The sequence below is a fragment of the Stenella coeruleoalba genome, assembly GCF_951394435.1.
Source record: "Stenella coeruleoalba genome assembly, chromosome: 1".
NCBI classification, from domain to species: domain Eukaryota; kingdom Metazoa; phylum Chordata; class Mammalia; order Artiodactyla; family Delphinidae; genus Stenella; species Stenella coeruleoalba.
This window is the reverse complement of record NC_137169.1, coordinates 87628232-87646237: the sequence shown is the minus strand read 5'-3', so window position 1 is coordinate 87646237 and position 18006 is coordinate 87628232. Positions and strand designations below refer to the sequence as shown.

Below are 18006 nucleotides of genomic sequence, written 5' to 3'. Positions count from 1 at the left end.
TAGAGTTGGACCACAGACAGATCTACAGTGAAGAAGTGGGGAAGGGTCACAAGGACTTAAGCATAATATCAGGGCCCCCAGAAGCCATATTGTCTAGGATTTTTTGCCAGGTTCCAGTCTTAGCTGCAGAATTAGAACACAAGTCAGGACTGGCATAGCTGCTCAGATCTAAAAGATTGGGGAAACATAGTGAGAATTGGGCATGATGTTTGGGGAGGAGACTGCTGCTATTTAATAGGCTGGGGGATGTCACCCCAGAAGTGAAACAGAAGGAAAATAGGCTAATTGTAGATGCTTTGACATATTCCAGGTATTCTCATTAGCAGGGCGCAATCTGCTGGTCAGATGTCTTTAGTCCTCTCTGCTGGACAGAGCTCAAGTGGGCAGGGGCAAGAAACAGTGCTCTTTGGCACCTGAACACATGGTTCAACTTATAAAGCATGTGCTTTACCTGACAGTTAAGTGAGATGCTCTGCTCACATAAGTCCACAGATTTACACCTGTGAAGTTTCCATGTAAAATGGGTGCTATTGTCTTTTATAATAAGTCCCATGTGTATTTTCATAGAATGTTGACAGGTGAGCATATATTGCTTTATCAGTGCTTCTGGGATTATCTGAAAAATAGCACAGGTATTCTCATGACAGGTTTATGTTAATAAGTTTGGTTAGCATAAGACTTCCCTGGTGGCACAGTGGTTGAGAATCCGCCTGCCAGTGCAGGGGACACAGGTTCAATCCCTGGTCCGAGAAGATCCCACATGCCGCAGAGCAACTAAGCCTGTGTGCCACAACTACTGAGCCTGTGCTCTAGAGCCCGAGAGCCCACAACTACTGAAGCCTGCACACATAGACCCCATGCTCTGCAATAAGAGAAGCCACCGCAATGAGAAGCCCGCACACCCCAACGAAGAGTAGCTCCTGCTCACCGCAACTAGGGAAAGCCCATGCACAGCAATGAAGACACATCACAACCAAAAAATAAATAAATTAAAAAAAAAGTTTGGTTAGCATAAAGCAAAAATTAATTCAATGACTCACATGTAAAGTTAATAAACTCTTCTTTCTCCATGTCACTAATTTCCTAGTCTTGTGAAGGTCTGTACATTTCTATGGCTGAACAAATATGTGGAAAGTTTCTATTTGGGTTCCCAGGATGCTACATTAAGTTGGTGTCATCAGTGTGATGCTTTGCTATTCAAAGTGTGATCCAAGGACAAGGCAGCATTGGTATCTCTTGGGAGCTTGTTAGAAAAGCAGAATATCAAGCCTAATGCTAGGCCTACTAAATCAGAGTGCATTTTATCAAGATCTCCACGTGATTTGTAAGCACATTCAAGTTTAAGAAGCACTAGTTATACCTTTGTGGCTCAAGGTCATGCCTTCCTAAACCTCTATTTTTAGGCACACTCTACTTCCTACTCTTCTGGAATCTGTAGGCTATCAGCTAGCCAATTCATTTGGTTGTTTCTTAAATTCTAAACCTGTGACATTGTGTGCCCTATGCTGTCTCTTCCTTGTTTTGTCAGAGAAGGGACTTTTTCTTTTGCATTCCCCATATTTTTCACCTCTTTTCACTTGATGATTTTTGTTTTTGGAGACAAACCATCACTTCTAGCTTCCAGGGGACATATTCTCTCTCTGATCAACTTGAAGACTTTTTCCCACGGCATCTCTCTCAATAACATTGAGGTAATGAGGTTCTGTTTACTGCCAAATTCAATCATAAATGTGAGTTGCCACTAATATCAATATTGCATACTTTTAAGTAGCTTTAGAGTAAAATAAAATAAAATAAAACCACAAAAAGGACTACTTGGTAGCTTTCTCTGCTGTGTTCAACATTTTGTTTTGTTTAACTTTTCATATTACAGAAATCTTGGACCTCAGAAATTTCATGTCTCTTGGCAATAGCTATACTTTCTGTGTCTTAGTGATAAACATTCTGTTATTTTATTCTAGAACTCTAAACCAATTAAAGAAAATTTTTATTGGACATTTTCTGTTCTCTGTTTTCTTAGCTTTTTTTTTTTTTTCCCCTATCTTTGTTATAAAAGGAAAAACCCCTCATGGAATATGTTGCCATTATGAAATTTAGGTATTTATATGTATATTATTTTTGTGTCTGTATCATAAATCACATTTAGAGATATTCTCTGTAAGTTACACTTAAACATTTTTAGTTGATAAATGCCAACAACATTATGGTTTGTTTCATAAGACCTCTCTTCACTTTGAAACCATATCCTCTGTTTCTTCCTTTTCTTTAAAAACCACACAGGATGTTGAAGAAATAAAGTGAGAGAAGTCTGCTGAAATATATTTACAACAAGCTATTGTAAATGTCATTTGTTGAATAATGTATAAAAGTTCATGGCACAAGGGGCAGGATTGTCTGAAAGTAACCCTGAGAGCTCACTCTTGGTTACCGAAGCACTGGGCTATCTGGAACCAGGAATCACCCTTCAACCAGTGCGAGAAGCCACACTTGAACTCAGCTTCCTATTAGACTGATGGCATTATTTTACCCTCTTGCAGGAACTACAGCTTTCTATGATCTCCGCTGTCCTCAGGTGCTGGGCAGCTAGCTTTCACAGTTACTCCCTTTAAATATATTGCATGCAATCCAGACTGCCTAACATTTATGTTGTGTGCTTATCTCCTCTGATTAAGGTTGCTATCATGCTTGCCCTGTAAGAAAGGAGAGCAACAGTGAGGTGGGGGATCTGCCCTAGAATACTGGACCAAGTGTCCTTCAGATGGCCAGGGGCCCTGCGTACTTCCTCATGGGAAAAATGGGAAAATCAAAGGACCTGTGACTTTTCTTGTTGCTGACTCCTTGAGTTTCCTCGATAAAGCATATTCTTTAATATGATATTGTAAAATTCACCCAGAGCTCTGGTGAACCTCAGGGGACCCATCTTGTACAGCACATTTATTGATGATAATCAAGGCTTTGTTCTGCATACCCTGCTTTGGGGGAGTTCATATCTCAGTTTGTATATTTGTAGCATAGATTGAAGTCACTGCCATATTCCCATTTTGCCTTGGATAAAATGTCCTCCTATTGATGACTGTTAACTCATGCATTTTCTTCTCATCCATATGTCTCCCTTATTCATATCTGTCTTTGTCCAGCAAGATTCCATGATGTACTGTTCAATAATACTGTTGCTAATAGCTTGAACTTCCCCTTCTGTCTTCTTTGTGGCATCTGCCAAAGACTGCAACCATAGATAAACCAACTGTCTGCTTTCTCTGCATCTGTGCCTGAGCAGCCAAGCACTGCTGGAGAGAGTTACACAATAGGGCCTATTGGTATTACAAAAAAGTAATTAAAGCAACTTCAAACTGTACAGCAATCCTGTAAGGATTCTCAGTCAAGCTCTCTCCCACTTTCCATAATGATTATTTCAAGCTTCTTCAAACCTTCTTCCTCTCATCACCCATAATTCTCAGAATATGATATTGATTTTTATTTTATAGAGAAAATAGCAGCCCTTAAATGAGAACTGCATCACCTGTCCCATTATCTGTCCATACTATTCTAGTTTCCTTCGATTACAGTATGGGTGTAATTATTTTTGCTGAGGCTAACCCCTCCTCTGGTACTTTTATTTTACTCCCTCCCACCTTCTAAGGTACCTGAAATTATGGATTATCTTTTGTCTGAATATTCAAACTCTCTTCAATTGGAGCTTTTAAAAACAGGATCAAGTATCTCCCAATTAAGAGAAAGAAAGAGAGGAAAGGAAAGAGAGAGAGAAATTTTCTCTAGATTTCTTCATTCCCTTCTAGTTACTACCCTATTTCCTCTGTTCAAATTTTTGAAAAACGGTTTCTTTTTCTTTCCACCTAGCCATTTCTAAGCCTTTTCCAATCTAACTTCTGCCTACATTGCTCCATCTCAGGATTTCTTAACCTTGGCACTGTTGGCATTTTAGGCCAATGTTTTATACTTGCGACACTGTCCTGCACATTTTAGGATGTTTAGCAGCATCCCTGGTCTTTATTCACTAGATACCTGTAGCAGCTCTCTCCCTGCAGCTGTGACAACCAAAAATGTTTTCAGGCATTACCAAATGACCCCTGCAAAGCAAAATTGCTTCTGGTTTAGAATTGTTGCCCTATTCCCATGGCTCCTGTTAGGTTACCAATGACTTTCACGATGCTAAATCTCATTGCTTATCTGACTTGGTAGCTCAGTAGTATCTGAAATTGTTAACATCTCCTGCCCTGTAACATTTTTCTCTTGCCTCTATTGACAACACTCTTTTGATTTTCCTTTTACCCCTCAGATTGTTCTTTTTTCTTCCTTCCTTCCTGTTTTCCTTCCTTCTTTCCTTCCTTTCTCTCTTTCACTCTTTCTTTCCTTCTCTCTCCCTCTCTCCCCTCCCCCAAACCCCTTCTTTTTCTCTTTCTTTAAATCTTTTGAGCTCATCCTCTGCCAATTAACAATTAAATGTTGGCACTCTCTTCTACTCTGCTCTTTTTCTGGGGACTCTCATCCCCATGCAGAGCTTTAATATTCACCTTTATACTTGTGCGTCAAGCTTTGATGAACTAGCTTCAGTATGGTGAACAGGTCAACCCTCCCACCACCAGCAACAACAAAAAGCTGGATACAGTAGTTTATCCATAGCTTGTGAGTCTTTACGTGACAGCCTTCTCTTTTAGAGGAAACAAAAAATCTGCTTCTAGCTCTACCTTTTGAAGTAGAAAACTAGCTCTTAATCAGAATAACATAGACAAAGATGAGTGAAAAAAAAAAAAAAGATGAGTGAAATTCTTTAAATTGGCCTAGATAGGCCTAAATGATCTGCCTCCACCCTTAACCTCTCATAGCTGTCTACCCTCCCCAATCTCATCCTCCATCATCATCCCTCCTGTGTTCCTGCTTGAGGCAACTAGCTGTGGTTCAGTCCTTTGTTCATGCTCTACCACAGGGCTATTTTATTTGTTGCCCTGTCTGCCAAGAAGACTCCTCTCACCCATCTCTGCAACTTAACCTATTCTTCCAATCTCAACTCAAGCAGACTTCCTCAGGGAACCTTCCTTGTTCTTCCTGACCAGCTCCCACTTCCCATTATGGAGGCCTTTAATGGCCTTTGTATATCTCTTTCTTACTGCATAGTACAGTAGCAGTTTTGCATTTACTTGTGTGATTAGTGAGGTGAGTACAGTTGAGCAAGGGTTTTCAAACCAAGACTGCTTGGCTTGGAATCTTGGGTCTTAAATTCTTGGTGCCTCAGTTTCCTTATCTTTAACATGGGGATACTAATAGAACCTATTTTAACGGTTGTTGTGAGTCTTAAATGATTTAGTGTATATACAATGCTTAAAACAGGGCCTGGAACATAGTAAGCACTATGTAAATATCAGTTGTAATTTAAAAAATTTAATTATAATCTGTCTCTTCCACTTTTTTCCCCCCCATTTTGTGAAAGTTTATTTGCAGGATAAATTCCTAAAAGTCAAATTACTCATAGAATTAGGCACACATATTATCACAGTTGTCACGCCTACCAAAAAGTTATTCCAGTTTCTAATCTCATTAATGGTTATGTAGAAATATCAATTTCTCTTATAATTTTATTTATTTTTAAGGAATTTAAGAAAGATTACTGTAACCTTCTTTTTTTTAAACATCTTTATTGGAGTATAATTGCTTTACAATGGTGTGTTAGTTTCTGCTTTATAACAAAGTGAATCAGCTATACATATACATATATCACCATATCTCCTCCCTCTTGTGTCTCCCTCCCACCCTCCCTATCCCACCCCTCTAGGTGGTCGCAAATCTTCTACTTTTTTGCTCATTTTTTTTCCTCAGTGCCAACACAGTTCATGACACATTTCAGGCATGCAGTAACTGTCAGAGTAATGTATAAATTAAAGAGTTTGGGAAAAAGAAATGCCATATAAATACAAAGCACATTTGTATAGATGAAAAAGTAGAGATTCTGCATTGTGTTTTTAAAAATAATTCTACTATAGTCATTCACTTTACTTGCACAACCTATGCTAGAAGGGAAATAGGTGCTTTTTTAATTCTAGGAGAATTCAAACAATTTTTATGCTGGGTGAATTCATTCTAACACAATCAGTGAAATCAGAGCCTTTGAGTTAAAAATATTACTCAAATATTTTATATTTGAAGAACATATTCAAATTCCTATATTAAATACATAAGTAGACATAATTTTTCATAACAAACCTTGAAAACAAACATCTTAGTCTCAGAGGTTAAGGATTATGTAACAAAGAATCATTTTAGTTTTTAAAATATCGCATAAGATCTTGTAAACAAACTTTTAAGGACTCAAGTTTTTGATGACAAGATACCAAATAAATATAAATCTGACAAGTAAACCTGGTTCTGCAAGCATGCATGTGAGATTATTTATTTGGTATGGAGGTTGCTGGGTTCTTCGAATCATTATTAATTATTAGACATTAATAACTGAGAAAAACCATGCCACATGAGCAATGATAATTCAATGGAAAAAATCTAAACCCAAGAAGAGATATTGATAAAGTAGTATGTTGTCATTTGTGTTAGTCAGCTCAGGCTGTCATGACAAAATACCACAGACTGGGTGGCTTAAACAACAGAAATGTATTTCTCACAGTTCTGGAGGCTGGGAAGTCTAAGATCAGGGTGCCGACTGATTTTATTCCTGGTGAGAGCTCTTTCCTTTGTTTGCAGACAGCTATCTTCTCACTGTGCCTTCACATGGTGGAGAGAGAGAGCTCTGGGGTTTCTTCCTCATAAGGGCACCAGCCCTGTCAGATTAGGGCCCTACCCTTATGATCTCATTTAACCTTTATCACTTCATCACAGGCTCTGTCTCTAAATAGTCACATTGGCGTTTGGGGCTTCAACATTTGAATTTTTGAGAAAACACAAACATTCAGTCCATAACATCATTCAAAAGGAGGAGAGAATATTTTTATTTGGGTGAATATGCCAAAAACTTTCAGAAGAGGCTTTTAAGATTGACTTTAAAGGGTTTGAACTTGCAGAGTGCGAAGGGAAATTATACCATGATCTCAATATTATATGTGGAAAGCAGAAGGGATGTAGGATTTGTGTAAGGCTAGTGAGGATTTCAGTTTGATTGTTTTTCTAGTATGTGAGGAGAAAATGAGTGAATTTCGGGTCATTGGGAAATTTGAATGATGAGTTACGAAGTTTGTACTTTTTTTTTTTTTTTTCAGCTGCCATGGCTCACGGGCCCAGCCGCTCCGCGGCATGTGGGATCTTCCCGGACCAGGGCACAAACCCATGTCCCCTGCATCAGCAGGCGGACTCTCAACCACTGCACCACCAGGGAAGCTCCTGAACTAGTAATTAATATAATGGGATAAATGCTAGAATAAGATTCAGTTCACCAGAAACATATAACAATATTAAACTTGTGTATACCTAATAAAACATACTCAATATTTACAAAGCAAAAGTGGATAGAACTACAGGGAGAAACTGATAACTCTACAATTACAATAGACTATTTCAAAATATATCACAAAATTAATGATAGATTAAGCAGATAAAATATTAGAAAAGATACAGAAGGTTTGAATAATGGGAGTAACAGTATCGATGTTGGCTCGAATCAGAGAACAGTATAGCCTTGGAGAATAATATATCCAGCAACCAGAGAATATATATTAATGCTGTTTCTCCTTTTCCCTTGCCCAAATTCTCTTTTACAGTTACCATTTCCCAACTTTTCAAAAGAAATACCTCTTATCCACCCAAATCATCTATGATGCATCACCCTGGGGTGCAAAATCTTCAGAGGAACAATCAACATATTGTTATTGGAGAAACCTCTTATACTCATAAACCTTTCATAGACCATTGTCTTTTCCTGCCTAATATGAATGTCTAGTAAGTGTGAGGCACGGCATTAGTGAAGGGGTAGTTTGACCCTTTGGGGGATGTTCCAGATTCAATAGCGTGGGACAGCTGGTGCAATGACAATTCTTGTTTTTGTTGTTTGACTAACTTACCTCTTTCATATTCTCACTATTATCAAATAATGAGTTACTCTTGAGGGAGTCATATCAGAGCAGCACTCTCACGCGGTAGGTGAGAAAGGGGGTCAAGGAGACCTGGCAGAGCTGTCCCCAGGGCTGTGGCCCCCATGCCAGAGCTTTAGCCTGGCCAGTCAAAGGGCTAGAGTCTCTAAGGGCTTGCCCTGGCAAGAAGCACCTCCTGAGAAAGAAACTGGGAGGAAATGGTGGATGTGGCTTAACCAGTAACTTCCACTAACAATGAAGCAGAAAATAGCTTTTCTAAACTATCAATTATAAAATGTACCAACTATGTTGAGGAAAAATCTCGATTATCTTTTTCCCATAGAAAATGGTATAAAAAGGCATTGCCATTTGAAGAGATGATTAAAAGTATTGAGCCAGAAAGTGTAGAAAAATTGTTATAGAGATATTAATTAATATTGTTATTGATATTGTTATACTTTTCTAGGTTATATGATGTTTGTGGAATTTATCATCCTTTAAAATGCATAATTTGTCATGATTTTATTCTCATGTTACATAAATATTTACTTTTCCACCTAATTTTTAAAATTTATAATGTTGTCCTCTTTTTTTAAAGAGGTCTGCACCTCATGTTATTATAGGCTTCAGGCTAACAAAACCTGAATCCATCCCTGGACCTGATACTTTTTCTATTTCTCTTCCTCTTTGTCTTTCTGTTTTTCTCATGATTCCTTTCCATGCTTTTAAAAAAGTAGGACCTATACTAATATATAAGGAATGTAGAACAAAATTAAAAAAAAAAAAGTCACCTATGATATAGTACCCTAAACTTCAGAAAACCAGCTTTATTAAATCAAGTTCTCCCTCTCTGAGGTTAATATATCATTCTGATTATCAGATGCAAAATATATGCTTAATATATTTAAAATTTTACTAACAAAACTTTCATTCTCATCTACTTATGTATAAAAATAAGATTTTTTAGTGCTATAAATATACGAAAAACAGGAATAGCTAAATCCTGACTCATTCTAGTAATAAGGTAATATTAACCCAAGGACAAATAAACTTTTAAACATATTAAAAAACATTAGATGGTCAACTTAAAAAATTCGTGAAGGATACATTGTTTTTCAAATTTCTTTTATGTGTACACAGGAAAAAACATTTGGAGACAACTGATCTAGACAAATAAATATGGAAGGCTATAGAAATCAATCATGCAACTCCTTTAAGGGAGCTGCCATCTATTTTTAACTGCCCAGTTGGCATATTTCAGCAGACAGCTGCATCAGATGGATGGAGGCTGCCTGAGGGTGTGAAGAACATTGCATTGGCTCACTTATTTTCAGTTGTGAAATCTTCTTTACAAACGCTAATATTTAAAAAAAGTAATTGAGGCTAATGTTTTTATAATTTGGGGTGGAAATAGCTCCCATTAGTGATATAGAACAGAACATGAGGCTCTACAGGCCTATACTGGCAGCAGTTCTGGTCCATTTCCCTCAAGGCCCTCCTTTTATTTGTCCAGAAATCCTTGTGTACTTATTATCAGTACTTAGGAGCAAGTGAGAGTGAGGTTGGGATTGATCCAGACCACCTTGATGCTGTCTTGTTGACGTCTGCCCTGGAGGTACCTGTCTTCAATTCAGAAGTTTTCCCTGCATAACTGGGGCTAAATCCCTTGCTTTAGGGCTGCCTAGGACCTGGAGCACCAGCAGTAGCTGATTTATGAGGATAGGCACTCTCACTTCCCTCATGCTATTCTTATAGAAAAGGAGTCTATTCAAACTGACCATGACTCCAGAATCATTGTTCTTTTCATTTCTTCCCCCAACCATTTTCCCAAGGGTTGAATCTATCAGATCTATCCAGGAGAGCATTAAGACAGTTAATTGAAAAGATCGTTAAGCCTGCAAGAAGCAGGAGAGGGGCATTTATTTCTCAGTTGGATGCTTGCTGAGTCACAGAACACGTAGGTCTCCCCTGGAGCTGTCATGGAAGTATGGTGATGAAATTATTAGGAGAACTTGAATTATACCCTCTGGAATTTGGGGCAAACATGAATATAGAGACTGGTGCCTATTTCTAGTCTAGAGATTTCTGAGGGAGTCTCTCTGGAATATCCCAGACTTATGGGGCTTGAGGAGACTGTGGCAGAATATACATAAAGAAGGAGACAATCCCTTATCACATCCATTTGAAGAGGACCCGGAAATTCTTGAGTCTTCTCAGAAAGAAGCATTAGACAAAAAGGAAAACATGGGTTGCCATATAGGAAGATAAATTTGCTCTTCTGTACCTCGCTGGCTTATAATTACCTAGAATTTCCTGGCATCTACTGCCACCGTGTGGGTATTTACATTTATTGAATTCAAATGAGTATTTTCCCGTAAAGGCTTGTCCTAAGCCAAAATACAAAGAATTTTAAGTGTGTTTTAGTGCTCTTCACCTCAGATTGTCTCCTAAGTCCCCTCTAGGTTCCCTGTGCTTTCAAACTCACAATGAGGTTCCATCATTAAATACTCTTCTCTTTTGTAGCACTGTGTTAAAGCAGTACTAAAGTCATGCTGCTGATACGTCAATGACTTTGAGTTTTTGATAAGTCAGTTTGAGACAGAGAAACTCTAAAATGGTCCCCAATTATCTGTTTCCTGGTATTGATGCCCTGTGTAACCATTTTACCTTTACTGTGGGTGGAATCTGTGTCTAGCTTCTAACCAACAGACTATGGCAGAGGTGATGGGGTGTCACTTCCATACTTACATTACATAGCACTAAAACTTCCATGTTGCTAGGAGACTCCCCTGACTGCCTTCTGGGCTTGCATGCATGAAGCAAGCATCCACGTATGGGAGGCCCAGTGAAAAGAAACTGAGGGCAGCTACTGGCTGTCAGCAGGCAAGAAACTGAGGTCCCCAGCCCAACAGGACATAGATCATTGAATCCTGCTAACAAGCACGTGAAATTGGGAGCAGATCCCTCTTCAGTTGAGCTTTCAGATGAGATGCCAGAAACTTTGATTGCAGCGTCATGAGAGACCCTGAAACAGAGGACCTGGTTAAACTATGCCCAGGTTCTGTGAGATGATACATGTGTGTTGTTTTTAGCCACTAAATGTGTGCTAATTTGTTATATGACAATAGATAATGAGTACACAGTTCTTTGGTTTTGCTTACGTTACTCTCCCCTTCACAGGACTGCAATGTAAGTCCTTGGAGATTGTTCTTGGCAGTAAATATAATTGACAGTCACCACGCTGTGCTCAGAATTGTCCTTCTCCTCCCACCAAAGCTCTGTTACTGAATCAGCTTGTTTGGCCTGATTCCTTTGGGAAAATTTCTCTCTCAGGTGATAACTCAGCTCCTCACACAAAGAGAGCTCTGTGGGTTCTGCCTATGTCATTCCCCAAACAAGCTTGGACAGGCTTAAATCCAGCAGTGGCACAACTTGGCCTAAAGCTGAGAGCTCACAGCTTGTCAGATAATTTGTCAGCTTCAAGATGTATTACACTATTGTGGCTATAGTTATTAGATTGATATTAAACTTTATTCTTAATTTAAAAAATGTTTCCTACCCCATGAAACACTTGACTATGGGTAGGAAAGTGGTGCTAAAAGGCAAGGGTAGGGACAGGGAATGACTCCCTGTCATTATAGACCATTAACTTGATCCCAAAATACAACCACGAGTTTTTTTATAAGTACACTAAATTTCATATATGTTATTGTAGAGCCAATGCTTTCTAGAGGCTTGTCATCTAGCTCTGCAGTTTCTAGAATTTAATTTATATCTCTTTTTGAAAACCAGTATTTATTTAGCTCTGGTATAGAGGCTTACATAAACTTAAACTCAGAAAGTACTATATTATCTTTTCAGCATAATTGAAACAAGCTTGGCTGTGGGGCACTGCAAAGAGTTTTCAATGGTGAGTGCAAAGTGTGTCTAAGTAGCAGATTATGCCAGAGAGGTAAGCAGAAATCATATTCTAGAGGGCTTTGAGTGTTATGCTATAGAGCTTGGACTTGATAGTGAAAACAGAAGATTTTCAATATGGAAAATATTTTAAACAGGAAAAGATTTTAATCAAGGAAATGATATAATGATTTATACTTTAGAAAAATACATACAAACCACTGTAGTAGATGGATTTAGAGGGGGTACAAGACTGGAGGCAGGGGGACCAGCTAGGAGGCAAGAAGCAATGAGGGCCTGGATTAAGATAGAGGAGGTAGAAAAACATGGAAGCATATGAACAATATTTTGAAGGTAGGATAGTATTGATTTGATGATCAATAAAATGTAGAGGATAAGTGAAAGGAGACTATGATGAGCACCAGGTTTCTAGCTTGGAGAATGGGTATTTGGAAAAATAGATTTGTTAGGGGAACCACTGACTGAAACTGCCCACCCTGGCCAGACACGATAGTAACCACTTGCATGAGGTATCTTACAGCAGGAGGTCCTGGTAAGGAATATGGAACTAACAGGCTATCACCAACCAGAAGAATTCGGGAAGGGTCAAAAGGAGAGAGGAGACACCAGTCTGTATGACCTACCAACCTCCCAGAATCCTTCTCACTGGCATCCATCTTGGCTGAGAGATGTACACACCACCGGGAAGGACCCTGAGTCAGAATGATTGGCCAGAGACAACCTGGAAACTAACCCCATCACCATAAAACCCAACTGTGAGCCACGTGGCAGAGCATTTCTCCTGGGCTCCCTTGCACTCCTGCTCTCTGCGTGGGAGCCCCCTTCCCAATAAATTCTCTTGCCAGCATGTGCATCTCCTCAGACAATACATTTCTGGGGTTAGACAAGAGCCCATTCTTGGGCCTTGGAACAGATTGGTTTCCTGCAACAGATTAGTGTGTGGAAGTCTGAGGAAGCTTAATGTTTAAGTCCTAAACTTAAACATTTGGTTTCCTGCAACAGATCTGTTTCCTGTAACAGATTTGTGTGCGAAAGTCTGAGGAAGCTTAATGTTTAAGTCCAAAACTTTTAAGAGTATAGATAGAAGTCCATGTAGGAGGCTGAGTTCAGGGTGCCAGGGCCATCAGAGGAATACTAGGAGAAGGTGGAGTCACAGTAGCTAAGAAAATATCTAGAGAACTGGCGTGACCCATAGTATTCAACGACACATGGAAATCACGTAAGCTGAAAGTTATCTTTCGAGGTGGAAAAGGCTGTGAATAGAGCATGTCTGAAGGTGGGAGATAGTAAGAGTTCAATTTTGGACATGCTGAGGTTGATATGTCTATTAGAGATCGTAGAACATATGAACTGAGAGTTCGGCAGAGAGGTTAGAGCTAAAGATGTAACTTTAAGAATTGTGGACATAGAGATGTGTTTATACACATGACATGGAATAGAATCTCCAATGGAAAGGCTGTAAGGTGAGGAGATGTCCAAGAACTGAAACCTAAGGTATCCCAACATTAAGAGGTCATGGGCACACAGCAGATGAGGAGAAAGGCAAAAAATCACCAGACCTAACAAATGAAGAGAAAATAGGCAGTCTACCTGAAAAAGAATTCAGAATAATGATAGTAAAGATGATCCAAAATCTTGGAAATAGAACGGAGAAAATACAAGAAACATTTAACAAGGACCTAGAAGAACTAAAGAGCAAACAAACAGTGATGAACAACACAATAAATGAAATTTAAAATTCTCTAGAAGGGATCAATAGCAGAATAACTGAGGCAGAAGAATGGATAAGTGACCTGGAAGATAAAATAGTGGAAATAACTACTGCAGAGCAGAATAAAGAAAAAGGAATGAAAAGAATTGAGAAGAGTCTCAGAGACCTCTGGGACAACATTAAATGCACCAACATTCGAATTATAGGGGTTCCAGAAGAAGAAGAGAAAAAGAAAGGGACTGAGAAAATATTTGAAGAGATTATAGTTGAAAACTTCCCTAATATGGGAAAGGAAATAGTTAATCAAGTCCAGGAAGCACAGAGAGTCCAATGCAGCATAAATCCAAGGAGAAAAACGCCAAGACACATATTAATCAAATTATCAAAAATTAAATACAAAGAAAAAATATTAAAAACAGCAAGGGAAAAACAACAAATAACATAAAAGGGAATCCTCAAAAGGTTAACAGTTGATCTTTCAGCAGAAACTCTGTAAGCCAGAAGGGAGTGGCAGGACATGTTTAAGTGATGAAGGGGAAAAACCTACAGCCAAGATTAATCTACCCAGCAAGGATCTCATTCAGATTTGATGGAGAAATTAAAACCTTTACAGACAAGCAAAAGCTAAGAGAATTCAGCACCACCAAACCAGCTTTACAAAAAATGCTAAAGGAACTTCTCTAGGCAGGAAACACAAGTGAACGAAAAGACCTACAATAACAAACCCAAAACAATTAAAATGGTAATAGAAACATACATATCGATAATTACCTTAAATGTAAATGGATTAAGTGCTCAAACCAAAAGACATAGACTGGCTGAATGGATACAAAAACAAGAGCCATATATATGCTGTCTACAAGAGACCCACTTCAGACCTACAGCCACATACAGACTGAAAGTGAGAGGATGGAAAAAGATATTCCATGCAAATGAAAATGAAAAGAAAGCTGGAGTAGCAATTCTCATATCAGACAAAATAGACTTTAAAGACTATTAGAAGAGACTAAGAAGGACACTACATAATGATCAAGGGATCGATCCAAGAAGATATAACAATTGTAAATATTTATGCACCCAACATAGGAGCACCTCAATACATAAGGCAAATACTAACAGCCATTAAAGGGGAAATCAACAGTAACACAATCATAGTAGGGGACTTTAACACCCCATTTTCACCAACGGACAGATCATCCAAAAGAAAATAAATAAGGAAACACAAGCTTTAAATGATACATTAAACAAGATGCACTTAATTGATATTTATAGGACATTCCATCCAAAAGCAACAGAATACACATTCTTCTCAAGCACTCATGGAACATTCTCCAGGTTAGATCATATCTTGGATCACAAATCAAGCCTTGGTAAATTTAAGAAAGTTGAAATCGTATCAAGTATCTTTTCCAACCACAACGCTATGAGACTAGATATCAATTACAGGAAAAAATCTGTAGAAAATACAAACACATGGAGGCTAAACAATACACTACTTAATAACGAAGTGATCACTGGAGAAATCAAAGAGGAAATCAAAAAATACCTAGAAACAAATGACAATGAAAACACAATGACCCAAAACCTATGGGATGCAGCAAAAGCAGTTCTAAGAGGGAAGTTTATAGCAATACAATCCTACCTTAAGAAACAAGAAACAACTCAAATAAACAACCTAACCTTACACCTAAAGCAATTAGAGAAAGAAGAACAAAAAACCCCCAAAGTTAGCAGAAGGAAAGAAATCATAAAGATCAGATCAGAAATAAATGAAAAAGAAATGTAGAAAATGATAGCAAAGATCAATAAAACTAAAAGCTGGTTCTTTGAGAAGATAAACAAAATTGATAAACCATTAGCCAGATTCATCAAGAAAAAAAGGGAGAAGACTGGGCTTCCCTGGTGGCACAGTGGTTGAGAGTCTGCCTGCCGATGGAGGGGATGCGGGTTTGTGCCCTGGTCCGGGAAGATTCCACATGCTGCAGAGCGGCTAGGCCCGTGAGCCATGGCCACTGAGCCTGCGCATCCAGAGCCTGTGCTCGGCAACGGGAGAGGCCACAACAGTGAGAGGCCCGCGAACCCCAAAAAAAAGGAGAAGACTCAAATCAAGAGAATTAGAAATGAAAAAGGAGAAGTAACAACTGACATTGCAGAAATACAAAGGATCATGAGAGATTACTACAAGCAACTCTATGCCAATAAAATGGACAACCTGGAAGAAATGGACAAATTCTTAGAAAGGCACAACCTTCTGAGACTGAACCAGGAAGAAATAGAAAATAAGAACAGACCAATCACAAGCACTGAAATTGAAGCTGTGATTAAAAATATTCCAACAAACAAAAGCCCAGGACCAGATGGCTTCACAGGCGAATTCTATCAAACATTTAGACAAGAGCTAACACCTATCCTTCTAAAGTCTTCCAAAATATAGCAGGGGGGAACACTCCCAAACTCATTCTATGAGGCCACCATCACCCTGATACCAAAACCAGACAAAGATGTCACAAAGAAAGAAAACTACAGGCCTATATCACTGTTGAACACAGATGCAAAAATCCTCAACAAAATACTGGCAAACAGAATCCAACAGCACATTAAAAGAATCATACACCATGATCAAGTGGGCTTTATCCCAGGAATGCAAGGATTCTTCAATATACACAAATCAATTAATGTGATACACCATATTAACAAATTGAAGGAGAAAAACCATATGATCATCTCAATAGATGCAGAGAAAGCTTTTGACAAAATTCAACACCCATTTATGATAAAAACCCTGCAGAAAGTAGGCATAGAGGGAACTTTCCTCAACATAATAAAGGCCATATATGACAAACCCACAGCCAACATCGTCCTCAATGGTGAAAAACTGAAACCATTTCCACTAAGATCAGGAATAAGACAAGGTTGCCCACTCTCACCACTGTTATTCAACATAGTTTTGGAAGTCTTTGCCACAGCAATCAGAGAAGAAAAAGAAATAAAAGGAATCCAAATCAGAAAAGAAGAAGTAAAGCTGTCACTGTTTGCAGATGACATGATACTATACATAGAGGATCCTAAATATGCTACCAGAAAACTACTAGAGCTAATCGATGAATGTGGTAAAGTAGCGGGATACAAAATTAATGCACAGAAATCTCTTGCATTCCTATACACTAATGATGAATAATCTGAAAGTGAAATTAAGAAAACACTCCCATTTACCACTGCAACAAAAAGAATAAAATATCTAGGAGTAAACGTACCTAAGGAGACAAAAGACCTCTATGCAGAAAATTATAAGACACTGATGAAAGAAATTAAAGATGATACAAACAAATGGAGATATATACCATGTTCTTAGATTGGAAGAATCAACATTGTGGAAATGACTCTACTACCCAAAGCAATCTGCAGATTCAATGCAATCCCTATCAAACTACCACTGACATTTTTCACAGAAGTAGAACAAAAAATTTCACAACTTGTATGGAAACACAAAATACCCCAAATAGCCAAAGCAATCTTGAGAAAGAAAAATGGAGCTGGAGGAATCAGGCTCCCTGACCTCAGACAACACTACAAAGCTACAGTAATCAAGACAGTATGGTACTGGCACAAAAACAGAAAGATAGATCAATGGAACAGGATAGAAAGCCCAGAGATAAACCCACGCACATATGGTCACCTTATCTTTGATAAAGGAGGCAAGAATATACAGCGGAGAATAGACAGCCACTTCAATAAGTGGTGCTGGGAAAACTGGACAGGTACATGTAAAGTTATGAAATTAGAACACTCCCTAACACCATACACAAAAATAAACTCAAAATGGATTAAAGACCTAAATGTAAGGCCAGACACTATCAAACTCTTAGCGGAAAACATAGGCAGAACACTCTATGACATAAATCACAGCAAGATCATTTTTGACCCACCTCCTAGAGAAATGGAAATAAAAACAAAAATAAACAAATGGGACCTAATGAAACTTAAAAGCTTTTGCATAGCAAAGGAAACCATAAACAAGACGAAAAGAGAACCCTCAGAATGGGAGAAAATATTTGCAAATGAAGCAACTGACAAAGGATTAATCTCCAAAATTTACCAGCAGCTCTTGCAGCTCAATATCAGAAAAACAAACAACCCAATCCAAAAATAGCCAGAAGACCTAAATAGACATTTCTCCAAAGAAGATATACAAATTGCTAACAAACACATGAAAGAATGCTCAACATCATTAATCATTAGAGAAATGCAAATCAAAACTACAATGAGATATCATCTCACACTGGTTAGAATGGCCCTCATCAAAAAATCTACAAACAGTAAATGCTGGAGAGGGTGTGGAGAAAAGGGAAC

The 18006-nt window shown here is 38.4% G+C and overlaps 1 protein-coding gene across 3 annotated transcripts in view; it reads left to right on the top strand.

The window, feature by feature from the left end:
• The window catches only part of FRRS1 (ferric chelate reductase 1), an 83232-nt gene that overhangs the window by 1679 nt on the left and 63547 nt on the right, over positions 1-18006 (top strand). The gene's annotated exons all lie outside the window — the stretch shown is intronic.